We start from the raw sequence: 18,339 nt of genomic DNA on the forward strand, positions 1-18,339 counted from the left end.
TATGGGAAGCCCTACTGCAGTGCTCTTGTTAAAGCCACCTGGTTCTTAGGTGCATCCTGTGTGGACAGCTCTATTTATCTCAGGGGGCAGCCTGTCTCTTAACTGGGCAGCACCTACTGTCAGGAAACTGAAAGGGTGGAAGTGTTATCCTCTGTAATCTGGCCCTATGCCGCCTCCCACAAGTCTACCTTGATTTCTGTTTGCCAACTTACAACAAGCTGAAAAGAAGAAACCATTTTCCAAGGCAAGTCTCTCTTTACTTCAGGTAAATCAACAGTTCCTTTGGTGGGTCCCTATGCTTTCTTGTATCCTCAACCTTCTTGTTACTCTTTTTTGGACATTCTGAGTCTTTCCCAGGAATAATTATATTTAGGAATCCTGTCGGCTGCCTACAAATGGATCACTCTTTTTAATGAGATAGATTTTACTATATTAAGCATTGAATTGAGGAAAAATAGAATCTTTCCACTTCTATTTTGCATAGTTGAGTTGTTGAAATTTTACAATAAATATACAACTATTTTGTGACAATGAAATAATTTAAACAAACAAACAACAACAAAAAACCAAGGCCCTGGGTTCCTTCCTACATAAAAGATAAAGAAGATTCTTGGCATGAAAATTCTCTTTCCATCTTATCTGACTCAATGGTCATTTATAAAGTACAGATAGATTTATTACGGCATCTTCATGATTGATAGGGACAAATCTTGCTATATATGAGGGATTTAGGCTCAGAGGCTATCAGTTTTTACACTGTATTTTATATGTTTTCCAGAAAATATGCTGAGGAGTCATTCCTCTGTTCCTTTTTTTTTAAAAAGCCCAAACACATTTTCAGGTAGAGAGACCTCAAACTATTTGACATTAGACACATGCAAGAATATTCCATCTTGTTCTATCAAAAACAGCATAAACTTATCTTTGAACATTTAAAGCATACTAAAGTTTCAAAGCCATACCGTGCCAGAAATAGAATCCTTGAAGAAGGCCATTGGTAGATAGTCTGCCTCTCAAAATAGAACTATGTCTTATTCAGCTTCTGGTTTGGGGGGTCCTGCCTAGTGCCTGACCCATGAGAGGTGCTGGAGCCTAAAACCAACCTTGAGGTAAAGTAGCCTGTTATTAGTTTAGGGACAGTAGCTGGTGGCTGCTGCTTCTTTTCTCTTCTGCTTTTTGAATAAAATAGCACAGTCCTCTGAATATTACAGAGCATGGCTGGAAAAGGACATCAGTATTTCTAGATATCTTTTTCTTAGTATTTAATTACAAAATGGAGAACAAATAATAGCTGCTTGCTCTCTATAACACACATAGCAAAAGAACAGCTGCCCTTACTATGAACTCATCTTTCAGGCAGAAAAGACCTCAGAAATGTCTCTGAAATTCCTTCCTGGTTTAGGAGGAACCAATTTACAACATGGGAGAGGGGAAGTTAGGAATTGTTACCATTTGGCTGCGTGGGCGCAGGAGGGCCTAGAGGAGCTATCCCACGTTGAAGGTCAGGAAGGGTGGTGGTGAGGAGATACCCCTCGTCCAAGGTAAGGAGCAATGGCTGCGCTTTGCTGGAGCAGCTGTGAAGAGATACCCCACGCCCAAGGTAAGAGAAACCCAAGTAAGACGGTAGGTGTTGCAAGAGGGCATCAGAGGGCAAACACACTGAAACCATACTCACAGAAAACTAGTCAGTCTAATCACACTAGGACCACAGCCTTGTCTAACTCAATGAAACTAAGCCATGCCCGTGGGGCAACCCAAGATGGGCGGGTTATGGTGGAGAGATCTGACAGAATGTGGTCCACTGGAGAAGGGAATGGCAAACCACTTCAGTATTCTTGCCTTGAGAACCCCATGAACAGTATGAAAAGGCAAAATGATAGGACACTGAAAGAGAAACTCCCCAGGTCAGTAGGTGCCCAATATGCTACTGGAGATCAGTGGACTCATTGGAAAAGACTCTGATGCTGGGAGGGATTGGGGGCAAGAGGAGAAGGGGACGACAGAGGATGAGATGGCTGGATGGCATCACTGACTCGATGGACGTGAGTCTCAGTGAACTCTGGGAGTTGGTGATGGACAGGGAGGCCTGGCGTGCTGCGATTCATGGGGTCGTAAAGAGTCAGACACGACTGAGCGACTGATCTGATCTGATCTGATTGGAACTAGCTCTCCAGTGGCTCAGATGCAACTGGATTGATCTGCACCTACCTGGAGTGGTACATGTGTCATGTGAGTAGAATTTAAACTTTTGCTTAGAGTAGGCAGTGACTTTCCTGACAATTCCAATGTCCAGGCAATCTTTCTGAACTATCCCTGGAGTGAAGGCTTGTTGTTGGCATACCTATTTTTAAATACTACAGGCCAAGAGAAATAAGGCAATATGTGTGTGTGCTCATATAATTGTAATATAACTAGAATCTGTTAAAATGTTGCTTTAAGAGTTTATGATCTAAAATTACAGGAACGTCAGTGTTTTATCAATTTATGAGGAGCCATGATGATGGCAACGGCACCCTACTCCAGTACGCTTGCCTGGAAAATCCCATGGACAGAGGAGCCTGGTACGCTGCAGTCCATGGGGTTGCTAAGAGTCGGACACGACTGGGTGACTTCACTTTCACTTTTCACTTTCATGCATTGGAGAAGGAAATGGCAACCCACTCCAATGTTCTTGCCTAGAGAATCCCAGGGACGTGGGAGCCTGGTGGGCTGCTGTCTATAGGATCGCACAGAGTCAGACACAACTGAAGTGACTTAGCAGCAGCAGCAGGCAGTAAATTAGTAAAGACATAGTTGGCCTCAACAATACCACCAATCACCTGGACAAAAAGGACACTGAAACTACTTCCAGCATTACCAAAGACACATTTATCCAAAGCTCATGTGGAATATTCACCAAGATAGACCGCACATTCTGGCCATAAGACACAACAAAGAATAGAAATCACACAATGTCTGCTCTCAGATCACAATCTGGTCTGAGACGATGAATTAAATTAGGCATCAATAACAGAAAGATGGATGCAAAACTCTAAAATGCATAGATTAAACAATGCATTTCTAAGTAACTCATAAGTCAAAGAAGACATCGCGAGAGGAATTTTAAAATGCTTTGAACTAAATGATAAAAAAACACAACTTATTGAAATGTCTCAGAAGCAGGAAAGCAATACTTAGATGGAAATTTATAGCACTGAAAGTATATACTAGAATGTAAGAAGATCCAAAGTCAAAAATCTAAGCTCACCTTAGGAAACTAGACAAGCAAGAGCTAATAAATCCAAAGTAGATAAAATAAAATAAGTAATCAAAAGTAGAATAGAAATCAACGAATCAAAAAGAGGAAATTAACAGAGAAAATCAACAAAACCCAAAATGGGTTTTCTGAAAAAAATAAAATAAAATTTAAATTAATGAAAACCTCTAAGCAGGCTAACTAGGAAAACACAAGAGAGGATACAAATTCTGATACAACAGTATCAGAAATGAAAGAGGGACAATCTCTATAGATTCTATGAATGATTAAAAGGATAACTGAGGAATACTATTGACAGTTCTATGTCCACAGATTTGATAATTTAGATGAAATGGCCAAATTTTCTGAATGACACAATCTGCTGAAACTCACAAGAAACATACAAGCTAAATAGGCCTATATCTATGAAATAAATTGAATAATTAATTAATAGCATTTCAAAACAGAAAGCACCAAACCCATACAGATTGACTGGCGAATTATACCAAACATTTAAGGAAGAATTTATACCAATTATTTATAGTCTCTTTTGGAAGTTAGAAGAGGGCATACTTTCTACTGCATTCTATGAAGACAGTATCATCCGACAACCAAAACCATACACATTACAAGTAAAGAAAACCACAGACTGATCTCTCTCATGAACACAGATGCAAAAATCCTCAACAAAATAAGATATATTAAAAAAAATTATATATCATGACATAGAGGGATTTATTCTACGAATGCAAGGCTGGTTCAACTTTCAATTAATTATTACTTCAGCAGACTAAGGAAGAAATACCACATGATCTAATCAAGACATATAGGAAAAGTATCTGACAAAATCAAATACACATTCATGATAAAAATTCTCATCAAACTAGTATTAGAGGGAAGTTTACTCAACTTGATAAAAAATATTTATGAAAAAACTACAGCTAACACAATAATTAATGGTGAAGAACTATGAATTTTCTCTATCAGATGAGGAACAAAGAAAAAGATACCCTCCTTCACCATTCCCTTTCAACATCATAGTCAAAATCCTAGGTAATTCATCAAGTCAAGAAAAGGAAATAAAAAATGTAATGGTTGAGAAGGAATAGATAAAACTGTCTTTGTTCACAGATGACATGATTATATACAATATGTTGAAAATCTGAAAGAGTTGACAAAACTGTTGGAATTAATAAACAATCATAGCAATGCAGCAGGAAACAAAGTTAACATACACAAAAAGCAATTACTTCCTTATATACCAGCAAGGAACAAGTGACCTTTGAAGTTAAAAACAATGTCATTTATAATACCACACCCCAAAATGAAATACTTAGGTATAAGTCTAAAAATGTGAACAAGATCCATGAGGAAAAACTGCAAAACTCTGATAAAAGGTATCAATGAAGAACTAAATAAATAGGATTCTACATTCATAGATAAAAGGATTCAGTATTGGCAAGATGTCAGTTCTTCCCAAGTTGATCTTCAATACAATCTCAACCAAAATTCCAGGAAGTTATTTTGTAGATATTGATGAACTGATTCAAAAGTTTACATAAGAATCAAAATCCTCAAAATAGTCAACACAACATTGAAAGGGAAGAACACATTTGGAGAATTAGTACAATCCAACTTCAAGACATTATACAGCTACAGTAATTGAGACATTGTGGTACTAACAAGAGAATAGTCAAATAGATCAATGGCAGGAAAAAAAAAAAAAAAATCAATGGCCGGAAATAGACCTGCATAAATACAGACAACCAATTTTTGACCAAAAAAAAAGTGATACAATGGCACAAAGTGAGTCTATTCAACAGACAACAGTGGAACAACTAGATACTTACATGCAAAACATCTAAACATAGTCCTTATACCCTTCAAAAAAATTAACTCAGAACACAGACCTAAATAAAAAATGTAAAATTCTAAAACTTCTAGAAAATAACTTAAAAGAAAATGAGATGACTTTGATTTTGGTCATTACGTTTTTGATACAACACCAAAAGCACAATCCATTAGAGAAATAATTAATAACTTTGACTTTAAAATTAAACATTTCTCCTCTATGAAAGATACTGCTAAGAGAATAAAAAGACAAGCCATTGACTGAGAAAAACTATTTGAAAAATATACATATGATAAAGGACTGTTACCCAAAATATACCGAAATTCTTAAAGCTCAAGAGTAAGAAAACAAATGACTTGATTAAAAAAAAAAAATGAGTCAAAGACCTTAACATTTCCTCCAAAGATGAAGTTAATACGGCAAACAGCCATATGAAAAGATACTATGTGTCCTATAACATGTATCATACAATCGAGCAATCATGTTCTTTGGATTTATCCAGAGGAGCTGAAACTGATGTCCACACAAAAATTTGCATGTTTAAAAATGGATGTTTACAACTGCTTTTATCATTAACTGCTGAAAATTGGAAGCAACCAAAATGTTTTTCAGTAGGTGAATGGATAAATAAACTGTAGTTCACCTAGAAAAGTGAATATTTTTCCGTTATAATTAGAAATGAGATACCAAGCCATGAAAATACATACAGGAAACTTAAATGTGTATGATTAAGTGAAAGAAGATAATCTTAAAAGGCTACATACTGTATGATTCCACCTGTATGACATTCTGAAAGGCAATTATGTGCAATCAGTGAAAAGCTGAGTGACAGCCCGTGGTTAGGAAGGAGGGAGGTGATGACAAACTGAAATAACAATGAAGCAATCACAGTTCAGGCATACAAAAATGTGGTTGGATGTCCATTTAGTTTCTGGTCTCAGAACTGTCTCTGCACCACTGAAAACTTGAACCTTCTTTGAACTGGACCAGATCCAAGGATACTACCAGCCCTATTCAGAATAACACCTGCAAGCTACATTATGGCTTCAAGGACTACCTCTGTAATTGTGTAACCATTTCAGAATCCAATCAATACTTACTGAACACCCTTGCTTCTTGCAAGTTCCAATCATAATTCTTGGCAAATAGCTCATGTAACCAACTGTAACCTTGCTGTTTTTGCCTTTACAGGCCTCTCCCATTTCATAGTTCAATAGATGACAATTCAAGTGCTTCTTGAATCTGTGCCTCCCAGGCTGCTGTCCTATCAAACCCCAAATAAACATCCTTTTGTTTACATCAGACTCGCCTTATAGCTCAGTTGGTAAAGAATCCACCTGCCATGCAGGAGACCCCGTTCGATTCCTGGGTCGGGAAGATCCCCTGGAGAAAGGACAGGTGACCCATTCCAGTATTCTTGGGTTTCCCTTGTGGCTTAGTTGGTAAAGAATCCATTTGCAGTGTGGGAGACCTGGATTCGATTTCTGGGTTAGGAAGATACCCTGGAGAAGGGAAAGGCTACCCACTTCAGTATTCTGGCCGGGAGAATTCCATGGACAGTCCATGGGGTTGCAAAGAGTTGGACTCGACTGAGCGCCTTTCACTTACCATTTCTAAAATTTTGGTATGAAGACAGGTAGAACACTGGGGATTTTTTTTTAAGTTTTTAATTGTAGGATAATTGCTTTACAATATTGTGTTGGTTTCTGCTGTACAACAATGTGAATCAGTTATAGGCGACATGTATCCCCTCTCTGTTGTGCCTCCCTCCCACCACCACCTCCATCCTACCACTCTAGGTCAGTACAAACTGAACTGAGCTCCCTATGCTATACAGCAGCTTCCCACTAGCTAGCTAGCTATTTTACACATGGTAGTGTCTGTAAGTCAATGCTAATCTTTCATTTCATCCCACACTCTTCTTCCTCCAGTGTGTCCACAAGTACATTCTCTACATCTGCATCTCTATTTCTGCCCTGCAATTAGTTTCATCAGTACCATTTATCCAGAATCCATGTGTGTGTGTGTGTGTGTGTGTGTGTGTGTGTGTGTGTGTGTGTTACTATACGATAATTGTTTTTCTCCTTCTGACTTACCTCACCCTGTATGACAGACTCTAGGGCCATCCACCTCACTGCACCTGACTCAATTTTCTTCCTGTTTATGGGTAATATTCCATTGTGTATATGTACCACGACATTATCAATTCATCTGATAATGGAAATCTAGGTTGCTTCCATGTTCTGACTATTGTACATAGCTCTGCAATGAACACTGGGGTACATGTGCTTTTTTGAATTATGGTTCTCTGAGAAGGCAATGGCACCCCACTCCAGTATTCTTGCCTGGAAAATCCCATGGATGGAGGAGCCTGGTGGGCTGCAGTCCATGGGGTTGCGGAGAGTCAGACACGACTGAGAGACTTGACTTTGACTTTTCACCTTCATGCATTGGAGAAGGAAATGGCAACACACTCCAGTGTTCTTGCCTGGAGAATCCCAGGGACGGGATGCTGGGTTGGCTGCCATCTATGGGGTCGCACAGAGTTGGACACGACTGAAGCAACTTAGCAGCAGCAGCAGCAGGGTATATGGCCAGTAGTGGGATTGCTGGGTCATATAATAGTTCTATTTCTACTTTTTAAAAGGAATCTCCATGCTGTTCTCCATAGTAGCTGTATAAATTTAAATTATCACCATTTTTTAAGACATTGAAACTACTCTATATGATTCTACAAGTATGAATACAAGCAATTATACATTTCTCCAAAGCCAAAGAATTTACAACACCAAGAGGGAACCCTAATGCATACTATGGACCTTGGATGATTACAATTTGTTAGTGTATGTTCACCAATTGAAACAATTACACCACTCTGGTGGAAGATGTCAATAATGGGGAACACTATGCATGTGTGGAGGCAGAGGGTATATGAGAAATCTCTTTCTCTCAATTTTGCTGTGTAACCAAAAAAAGGTTCTAAAAAATAGTCTCTCTCTCTCTCTCTCTCTCTCTCTCTCTCTCTCTCTATATATATATATATATATATATATACACACACACACATATATATATATATATATCTCATATATATATGTCAATGAGAATTAACTATTTTCATAGGCATCAACGTGGATGAATCAAAAACATGATACTGAGTGAAAAAAAAAAAAAAACATATAAGTTTCAAAATCACCAAACTAATCAAATTATCATTAAAATCACAATATGGTAAATTTGGAGAGGGAAATGGCAACCCACTCCAGTATTCTCGCCTGGAGAATCTCTTGGAAAGGAGGCTGGCATGGTACAGTCCACGGGGGTCACAAAGACTCAGACACAACTGAAGTGACTTAGCACAGCACATGGTAAACTTTGGGGGGGGGTTGCCATATTTTGATAATACAAAAAGTTTTCTGGGGACTGTCAGTGCTCTATTTCTTTACCTGGGTGATGGTTTAATGCTTGCATTCACTTTGTAAGTATTTATCAATATACACACTAATGAATTATGTATTTTTATAGGTATATTACAATTTGTTTAATTAACATGATAAATATTTTTATATTTCATTGGACTTATGAGATTTTTAAATAATTTAATTTCAAAAAGAATTGTATCTCTATTTCTCCTTTCAACAGAATTCTACCACTATCTTTCATGATTATTTTTACTTTCAAATTTGTGGAGGACTACTCATATTAGCTTTCTTTTCAAGATTCCACTACACTAAAATGGCAACTGTAGAGCTGTATCAATAATGAGTAGTTGAGGCTTACTTTCTCTGTTTGGATCTTGATAGTATATATAAAAAAAAAAAAGTATTTAAAGAATGTATGGTTAAAAAAAAAGGTAAATAAGAATTTTTCTTTTTCAATTTTCTCATTTTATTCCAGGGTATATTTTAGAAAACATAACTGTCTCTGACACTAAAGAAATTAATATAATTTGCATGCATGACTTTTTAAAATAGTGAAACTGATCAAGAAAATAAAGAATGTGATTAGTTAATGTTTACAAATCAGGCTTGCAAATTTTTGGATAATAATGAATTCCAAGATAAAAAATAAGAATTAATGGAAAATACAGTTTAAATTGAAGTAAGTGGAATCATTTAAATACTTGGTTGTAGGGTGAGATAGTTCATAGTGATTACAAGTAGACTTGGAAATGCTGGAGTAAAATACCACAATCTAGTAGGTAAAAAAGAAAACAGGCTAAGAAATTGATTGATACAGAAGAAAAAAGTGAAAATCATATATTGTGGTCCTTTGGTCTCACCTGTATCGGAATAAAGGACCAAAATATTAACGCTAGAGTAATATGCAGAAGAAAAAGAAATATCCAAGGAAAAATATAACCAAGTTTACTCAGTTATAAGAAGTACAAGTTTTGTGTTTTCAGAAATGAATTTGAATGCTAAACTTACTATTGCAAAAAACTTAAAAGACAGGAAAATTTCATGATGAACTTATTTACAACCTATATATGTATAGGTTGTATATATATGTAAATGTATACATATAATATTGATTCCCCAGAGGGCTGAACAATTTAAGCCAATGGTCAAGGCTTGTAATCAATTCTCTGGAGAGAAACAATCAATAGCCCAGCTTCTACCTGGAAAACTGTAACTTCAATTAACATGATTCTGTTCATAGAAAGGAATGGATAAGAACAAACACTTCATTTAAAAAAAAAATAGTGTGGGTTTGTTTATATCTAAGCTGACAACAATTGTGTAACTAAGATAATATTTGTAATTCCTTTTTAATTTTCATGACTGATGTACAATTCCCTAGGTTCTTCTCCCCTCCAGAAAATAATTGACTAGTGAGAGATTATCTTTTTTCCTAACAATTCACATTTTGGGTTCTGGTTTGCTAATAAGATATGTACCATAAAGAATTCTTACCAACCTGTAAAGAGGTTTTGAGACGTATCAAGTATTAAATTTCAGGCATACTTCTGTCTTTCCAAAGCAAAAAATTAATGTTAGAGAAGATATTTCTTAGAAAATCTCAACAAATATCTTTTATATTTTACATGAGGCAAAATTTGCATATGTAGGGACACTTATCATAGAGACATCCATGTGTTATACTTCAATACATTTAAAATTAATTACTGGCGCTTAAATAAACAGATATATTTATTTACATTCTGCCTTAAAAATCTTGAGGTGATTTTTTCTGACTTATATTCTTGGAAATTACTCTTTTGCTTGTTTTAGTCTTGCAGAAAGATTTCCTTAAGTCTTCAAGTATTTTTGTATGTGTCTGATAGGAGTTTTAAGAAATGATTGTTAATAGTTTTATCTCTCCCACATATGAATTCGTATTAACTTCAAAGGAAGCCAGTTTACATATAGAAGAGATAAGTACACAGAGGGAGCAGAAATCAGCCCCTCAGAACTTAGATAAATGGTAACTTTCAATTAATTCTGAACCACAAAAGCTAGGTAAGTCATGGGATATCAAATACAGAGAAGAAGAAAATCTGCAGCACATATATATATTTTTTTCCCTAGCTACAACTGCTACATCTGCTAGAAATTGCCATTATAGCACCTTAGAGAGGATTTATTCAACAACAGTACTAATCTTCATGGAAATTTAATAACAAGAGTCTATTTTATCTCTGTCAGGTAGCCTTCTTACTCAGCCTCTAGGTCCTTTCAAACTGACACTTTTTAGCTCATTCTTAACTATGCAAAAAAAAAAAAAAAAGCCGTTGAGTACCTACTTAGTATTAGGGCAGTGAGTAGCACTTGAAGGGTCCTAAAGCAACATTTGCTGAATGGTGATCAAATAAATGAATGAACAAAAAGAAAGCTTTTTACTTTGAGAGTGCTAATGACAAGACAAAGATCAATCAGCCAGAAATCTAACCTTCAGAGTTTATATAGTCTGGCAGACTGGATGTGAACACCTATGGCTGGTTCATGTCAATGTATGGCAAAAACCACTACAATATTGTAAAGTAATTAGCCTCCAATTAAAATAAATTAATTTTAAAAATTGGATTTGCTCTAGATAGAAACCTCAGGAAGTTCAGAGAAGAGAGAGCTCACTTGGAGTTCTGAGGTTCAAAGAAGACTTCACGGAAGAATCAGAATTTAAGATTACCTTTGCTGTTGACAAGATTCAGGCTATGTGGAAAGAGAATAAATAGAATGTTGTGCAATGAGAAGACCATGAACAAAATCAGGGAAGTCAGGAAGAATAGAAAAGAAATTCCAAATAAATAATTCAGTTTGGCCAGAACACAGGTAGGCCATGAGAAGCAAGAGAAATAAAGTCAAGGTAAATATTTATCCACAGATAAATAAGATTATGTCTTACACATTATACTGAAGGATGGAATTTTCTTATGTAATCAATAGAGAACACTCAAAATTTGAGGGTTGAGGATAGATGGAGAATGACAGAAAATTAGCTTCTATTGCTATGAGGTTTATATTTTAAGTAAGGGGTATTTTAATGGTGTAACATATGAAATTTTTTTGAGCTTTAAAAAATACTTTATTATGTTTTAATCTAAATTTATTTATTTTAATTGGAGGCTAATTACTTTACAATATTTTATTGGTTTTGCCATACATCAACATGAATCCACCATGGGTATACACGTGTTCGCCATCCTGAACCCCCCTCCCACCTCTCTCCCTGTACCATCCCTCTGGGTCATCCCAGTGCACCAGCCCCAAGCATCCTGTATCATCCATCGAACCTGGACTGGCAACTCGTTTCATATATGATATTATACATGTTTCAGTGCCATTCTCCCAAATCATCCCACCCTCTCCCTCTCCCACAGAGTCCAAAATACTGTTCTATACATCTGTGTCTCTTTTGCTGTCTCACATACAGGGTTATCGTTACCATCATTCTAAATTCCATATATGTGTGTTAGTATACTATATTGGTGTTTTTTTTTCCTGGCTTACTTCACTCTGTATAATAGGGTCCAGTTTCATCCACCTCATTAGAACTGATTCAAATGTATTCTTTTTAATGGCTGAGTAATACTCCATTGTGTATATGTACAAGGCAACTCTCAATTCACTGCCGTTTCCTAGCAAGAGGCAAGATGAAGAAAGAAGAAGGGAAAAAAAAAAGCCAACTAAAAATTAAGTGATCAGGACTCTGACTTAATCTCAGTTCTGGGACACTGAATAAGTGAAAAGAATCACTCTGGACCCCAAAACAGAACTTATAAATTAAGGGATTAAGCAACAACCCCCCTTTTTTTCAAAATTCTATCGTAATTTAAAACATCTTCTTGCTTTGACTCTGACGTTTGTCAAAAGTTACTGTAGAAATTCTGAGACAAATAGTGAAATATGCCAAGGTTAACTAGAAACTTTAGGATCCTTATTTTTACATTCCGTTTAGTTCATATTGATGGAGTTTTAAACAATATATCTTATATCTCTGCTTACAATCAGATAATCTTAAACAATACCCTAAGCACTGAATGACTGATATTTTAAAATGCTGTTTAAAATAAAATTTTATACAAGTATATGTTAATAAACATATATACATTTTATGCCTTCACATACATTCATTTATGCAAATATAGTTTGTTTACAGTGTTGGAAGAATGTTACAGTGGACTTTTTGTCTATGGACTTTCTATGACAAAAAATAAAACTAAACAATAAATAAATAAATATACACACACATGTAACTGATCCTTGAACAGTTTTTCAATAAATAAATTAGAAAAATTGTGAAAGTATGAAAAAACTCAGGCTGAATAAGTATGTCATGAATGTATAAAATATATGTAAGCAAATACTAGTCTTCTCATGCATATATAAGGTGACTGATGCGTAACATAAAATCAATGATATGTTAGTTTTCTCACTGTTTTACATCTTTGTTTTCAAATAATTATATTACTATATAACATGTCTCTCTCTTGTAATTGGAGAAAATGCCCATCAGCTTATCACCAAAGGGGAAGAGGTGTAAAAAACATAATATTGTTTCCAATACTGTATATGAATATGATTGTAACCAGTCAGTCAGGTCAGTCACTGAGTCGTGTCCAACTCTTTGAGATACCATGGACTGCAGCATGCCAGGCTTCCCTGTCCATCACCAACTCCTGGGGCTTACTCAAACCCGTGTCCATCGAGTTAGTGATGCCATCAAACCATCTCATCCTCTGTCATCCCCTTCTCCATCTGCTTTCAGTCTTTCCCAGCATCAGGATCTTTTCAAACGAATCAGTTCTTCACATCAAGTGGCCAAAGTATTAGACTTTCAGCTTCAGCATCAGTCCTTCCGATGAATATCCAGGAATGATTTCATTTAGGATGGACTGGTTGGATCTTCTTGCAGTCCAAGGGACTCTCAAGAGTCTTCTCCAACACCACAGTTCAAAAGCATTAATTCTTCAGTGCTCAGCTTGCTTTATAGTCCAATTCTCAGGTCTATACATGGCTACTAGAAAAACCATAGCCTTGACCAGAAAGATCTCTGTCAGCAAAATAATGTCTCTGCTTTTTAATATGCTGTCTAGGTTGGTCACAGCTTTTCTTCCAAGGAGCAAACATCTTTTAAATTCATTTCTGTAGTCACCATCTGCTGTGATTTTGGACCCTCAAAAAATAAAGTCTCTCACTGTTTCCATTGTTTCCCCATCTATTTCCCATGAAGAGATGGGACCAGATGCCATGATCTTAGTTTTCTGAATATTGAGTTTTAAGCCAGCTTTTTTACTCTCCTCTTTCACTTTCATCAAGAACTCTTTAGTTCTTCATTTTCTGCCATAAGGGTGATATCAGCTGCATATCTGAGTTTATTGATATTTATTCCAGCAATCTTGATTCCAGCTTATACTTCATCCAGCCCGGCATTCCACATGATGTACTCTGCATATAAATTAAATAAGCAGGGTGACAATATACAGCCTTGTTGTACTCCTTTCGCAATTTGGAACCAGTCTGTTGTTCCATGTCTAGTTCTAACGGGTTGCTTCCTGACCTGCATACAGATTTCTCAGGAGGCAGGTCAGGTGGTCTGATGCTCCCATCTCTTTAAGAATTTTCCCCAGTTTGTTGTGATCCACACAGTCAAAGGCTTTGGCATAGTCAATAAAGCAGAAGTAGATGTTTTTCTGGAACTCTCTTGCTTTTTTGATAATCCAATGAATGTTGGCAATCTGATCTCTGGTTCCTCTGCCTTTTCTAAATCCAGCTTGAACATCTGGAAGTTCACAGTTCACGTGCTGTTCAAGTCTGCCTTGGAGATCTTTAAACATTACTTTGCTAGCATGTGAGAGGAGTGCAACTGTGTGGTGGTTTGAACATCTTTGGCATTCCCTTTCTTTGAGATTGACATGAAAACTGACCTTTTCAAGTCTGGTGGCCACTGCTGTATTTTCCAACTTTCCTGGCATATTGAGTGCAGCACTTTAATAGCATCATCTTTTAGGATTTTAAATAGCTCAACTGGAATTCCATCACCTCCACTACCTTTGTTTGTGATGGTGCTTCCAAAGGCCCACTTGACTTTGCATTCCAGGATGTCTGGCTCCAGGTGAATGATCACACCATCGTGGTTATCTGGGTCATGAACATCTTTTTTGTATAGTTCTCCTGTGTATTCTTGCCACTTCTCCTTAATATCTTCTGCTTCTGTTAGTTCCATACCATTTCTGTCCTTTATTGTGCCCATTCTTGCATGAAATGTTCCCTTGGTATCTCTAATTTTCTTGAAGAGATCTCTAGTCTTTCCCATTCTATTGTTTTCCTCTATTTCTTTGCATTGATCACTGAGGAAGGCTTTCTTTTCTCTCGTTGCTATTCTTTGGAACTCTGCATTCAAATGGGTATATCTTTCCTTTTCTCCTTTGCCTTTAGCTTCTCATCTTTTCTCAGCTATTTGTAAGGCCTCCTCAGACAACATTATAATAATTACAATGACAGTAACACTGTATGTGATAAAAATGTTGTGATACATGTATAAGCTAAGTTACCATGAAGCAATTAAATGAATTATAATAGGCTACCATAAGCTAACCACATGGCTGATTCTTTGTTTTAAATGCATTTATTTTTATAACTACAAATAAATATAAATTTATTTTTTAATTTCTTTTTTCATGTCGAGTGTAATACGTATAGTATCTATTGCTTTTTATTGTATAAGATTCTACTGATATAGGTACTGAGAGAGAATTCATCTTGTAAAGAGACAAAATAAAATTATGGTGTCATTAATTACAGTACAGAACTATAAGAGCTTTTCTCTTAGGATTTTCCTAACACTTTCTCTGGCTATTTTATTGTAAGAGTGTAGTATATAATATATATATAACATAGAAAATATGTGTTAGCTGACTACTTATGTTATTGGTAAGGCTTCCAGACAACAACAAACTATCGTTAGTCAGTAAAAGCTGCTCAGTCATGTCCAACTCTTAGAGATGCTATGGAATTCTCCAGGCAGATTCTTTACCAGCTGAGCCGCAAAGGAAGACCAAAAATACTGGACTGGGTAGCCTATCCCTTCTCCAGCGGAACTTCCCAACCCAGGAATCGAACCGGGGTCTCCAGCATTTCAGGCAGATTCTTTACCAACTGAGATTTAGGTAAATTTTGAGGGATTCAAAAATTAAAAAGCAAATGTCAGACTGCATGGCAGTCTGTGCTTTTAATCCTGCAACCCTTCTCAACGGCCAACTGTATTATGTTTAACAATGTCAGAAATCTTTTTCTTGAGATGCTTTTTATTGATTAGAAGTGATAAACTGAAAATATTTGAGAAATGGTCTTTCTCACTTGGTTACTTTTTAGAAATTAGGAGTTGTTTTTAATTACCTTGAATGTGTCTGATTAATCTTCCCAGGGGGCACTAGTGGTAAAGCAACTGCCTGCCAATGCAGGAGACATAAGAGGCTCAGGTTGACCCTGGGTTGGGAAGATGCCCTGGAGGAGGGCATGGCAACCCACTCCAGTATATTCTTGCCTGGAGAATCCCATGCACAGAGGAGCCTGATGGGCTACAGTCTATAGAGTCACCAAGAGTCAGGCACAACTGAAGTGCCTTACCATGCACATACATGTCTGGTTACTTTGTACAGAATCTTTGGTACAGAATTTCTCATGTCAAGTTACAAAATTATTGGAAATCAGTATGAAGACGAAAAGGCCCTTAGGATGATACTTGATTGCATGTATCTCAGCAAGCCCACACATTAGTTTGTAATAACAGAAAGCTTCTTGACAGAATACTCATGACCTGAATCTTCAGGGCAATTCACCTAAAAACTGTCATTACTCTACGGCTCTCTTAAATGCCTAATACCTACTTATGGACATCTTCAGTGTTGAAGAGTTTTCAAGGATCAAGAAGCCATCCTCCTTTGCTTCATTTACCATTTTGAGTAAAAAGCTATTTTCAGTCCTATTCTGAGATTTAAATTTCATTTAAAAACACCATATATTACATTTTTACCTTAATTTCCCCTTTCTTAACAGAATAAGTAAAATAACTTCTGACTGCACAGCTCAATAAAAGGTTCAGCAATTTTTTGTTATTTCCTTCTCATGTCAGCTCAGGGACATACACTGAACAAATCCCTGAATCTCTCAGGTACTCTGTTTTTTAAACTGTGAAATGGGCATAGTGAGCTTGACTTGCTTCCAAAGGATCTCCTGTGGAACTCACTTATTCATTATGATTCATTAAACTTCACTTCTAAAATATAACACATCATAAAAATGCAAAATATTATTATTAAATATTCAGAGTGAGTGTTTTTCCCTCTGACATTATTATCATGCTGCTCAAACAGATGCTAATAATGTAAACTCTGTGGGAAACAATTTCAATTATTCATGGCAATAATGTCGACAATGTGTTGTTGGTGGATATCTGGGCAACGCATTTTCACCTATTCAGTGTGATGGCTTCTGACAAAACCTCCCTCTCCAGGTAATATGAAATAAGATGCTTTAGGCAACTATTTCTTTTAACAGCTCTCTATCTGATATACAACTTGATAGGAAAGTTTCTGCAATCTGTTTCAAACTTCTTGTCTTCAGGGAGGCCGATTCACCTATATCAAACTTCATATTCTCAAATGAATGGGAAAGATTGGAAGGTGAGCGAGCTGTGCAGAGAAGGAAAAAGAAAGTGGCATAAATCAAGAGAGATTAAGTCAAACATATCCTAACAGGGATGAACACAGAAAGCCATACCAAGGAAATGAAATATGCACTAAATTGACAATTTATTACTTCCAGAAAGAACCTTCTGAATTCTGAAATTGTGAATGAAAAAGTGGCATTAGGAATATGCCATACGTTTTACATAAAAGTGAAGATGTTATGAATAATCAAAATGGGAACAAAAATAGAAAAATGATTAATAAATGAGTAAATGTGCATATAAATACAAACTTCCTATACCTGGAAAATTACTTGTGAAATTCTTCATAATTTAGTGTTTCCTAGATAAGTATTGTTGATTATATGCGTAAAAACGTTAACTGTACCAGAGATCCATTTTTGGTAAATATATTTCACTAGACACAGAGATCCTTATTTGTAGAGTGATCCCAGGTTTCTACTGTAATACATACTTGGAAGGTCATGAGTAAGACAGATAATCATATACTTTGGTGAAAGATCCAAGGAGTCAAAGGTGTCTACTGCTTCAACTACTTCCTAAAGGTGCACCATTTGGAAGACACTTTTAAATGAAATCCAATATTAATACCATTCCTTTGAATAAAGACAGAGCTGTTGACTCTAAAACTCACTGTTCTTTCACAAACTGCTATTAAGAGCCACTTAGAAGATAGTGGTTATCCAGACTGATTCAGTGATCTTGCTTCTTAGAATTATTGAAAAACAAAAATTTATGTAACAAGCTGTTTATAGCAAGATTATTTATCATGGTAAACTTAGGAAGTATTCAGGGTTTTAGGACAGCTAATAAGAATATTATACAACTATAAATTCAACAACTGTGAAAACATGAATAACTACTGAAAGTAATAATTTTAAAATAATATATATATACACTTTAAAATTATAAACATTCAAGTATTATAATAAAAATAATGAAGTAAAACTAGATTCTGTCTAGAAATTATAAAACTATGAATAGATTTCAGCTTCTGTGATGTTTTAGTTTTAATTCTTGTGTTTACCAGAAAATAAAATCAAAGCATTAAGGACCTACTTAAGCCATCAGTACAATGGAATAAACACATATTTATTATTTT

The sequence above is a fragment of the Bos indicus genome, chromosome 7 (assembly GCF_029378745.1).
Source record: "Bos indicus isolate NIAB-ARS_2022 breed Sahiwal x Tharparkar chromosome 7, NIAB-ARS_B.indTharparkar_mat_pri_1.0, whole genome shotgun sequence".
NCBI classification, from domain to species: Eukaryota; Metazoa; Chordata; class Mammalia; order Artiodactyla; family Bovidae; genus Bos; species Bos indicus.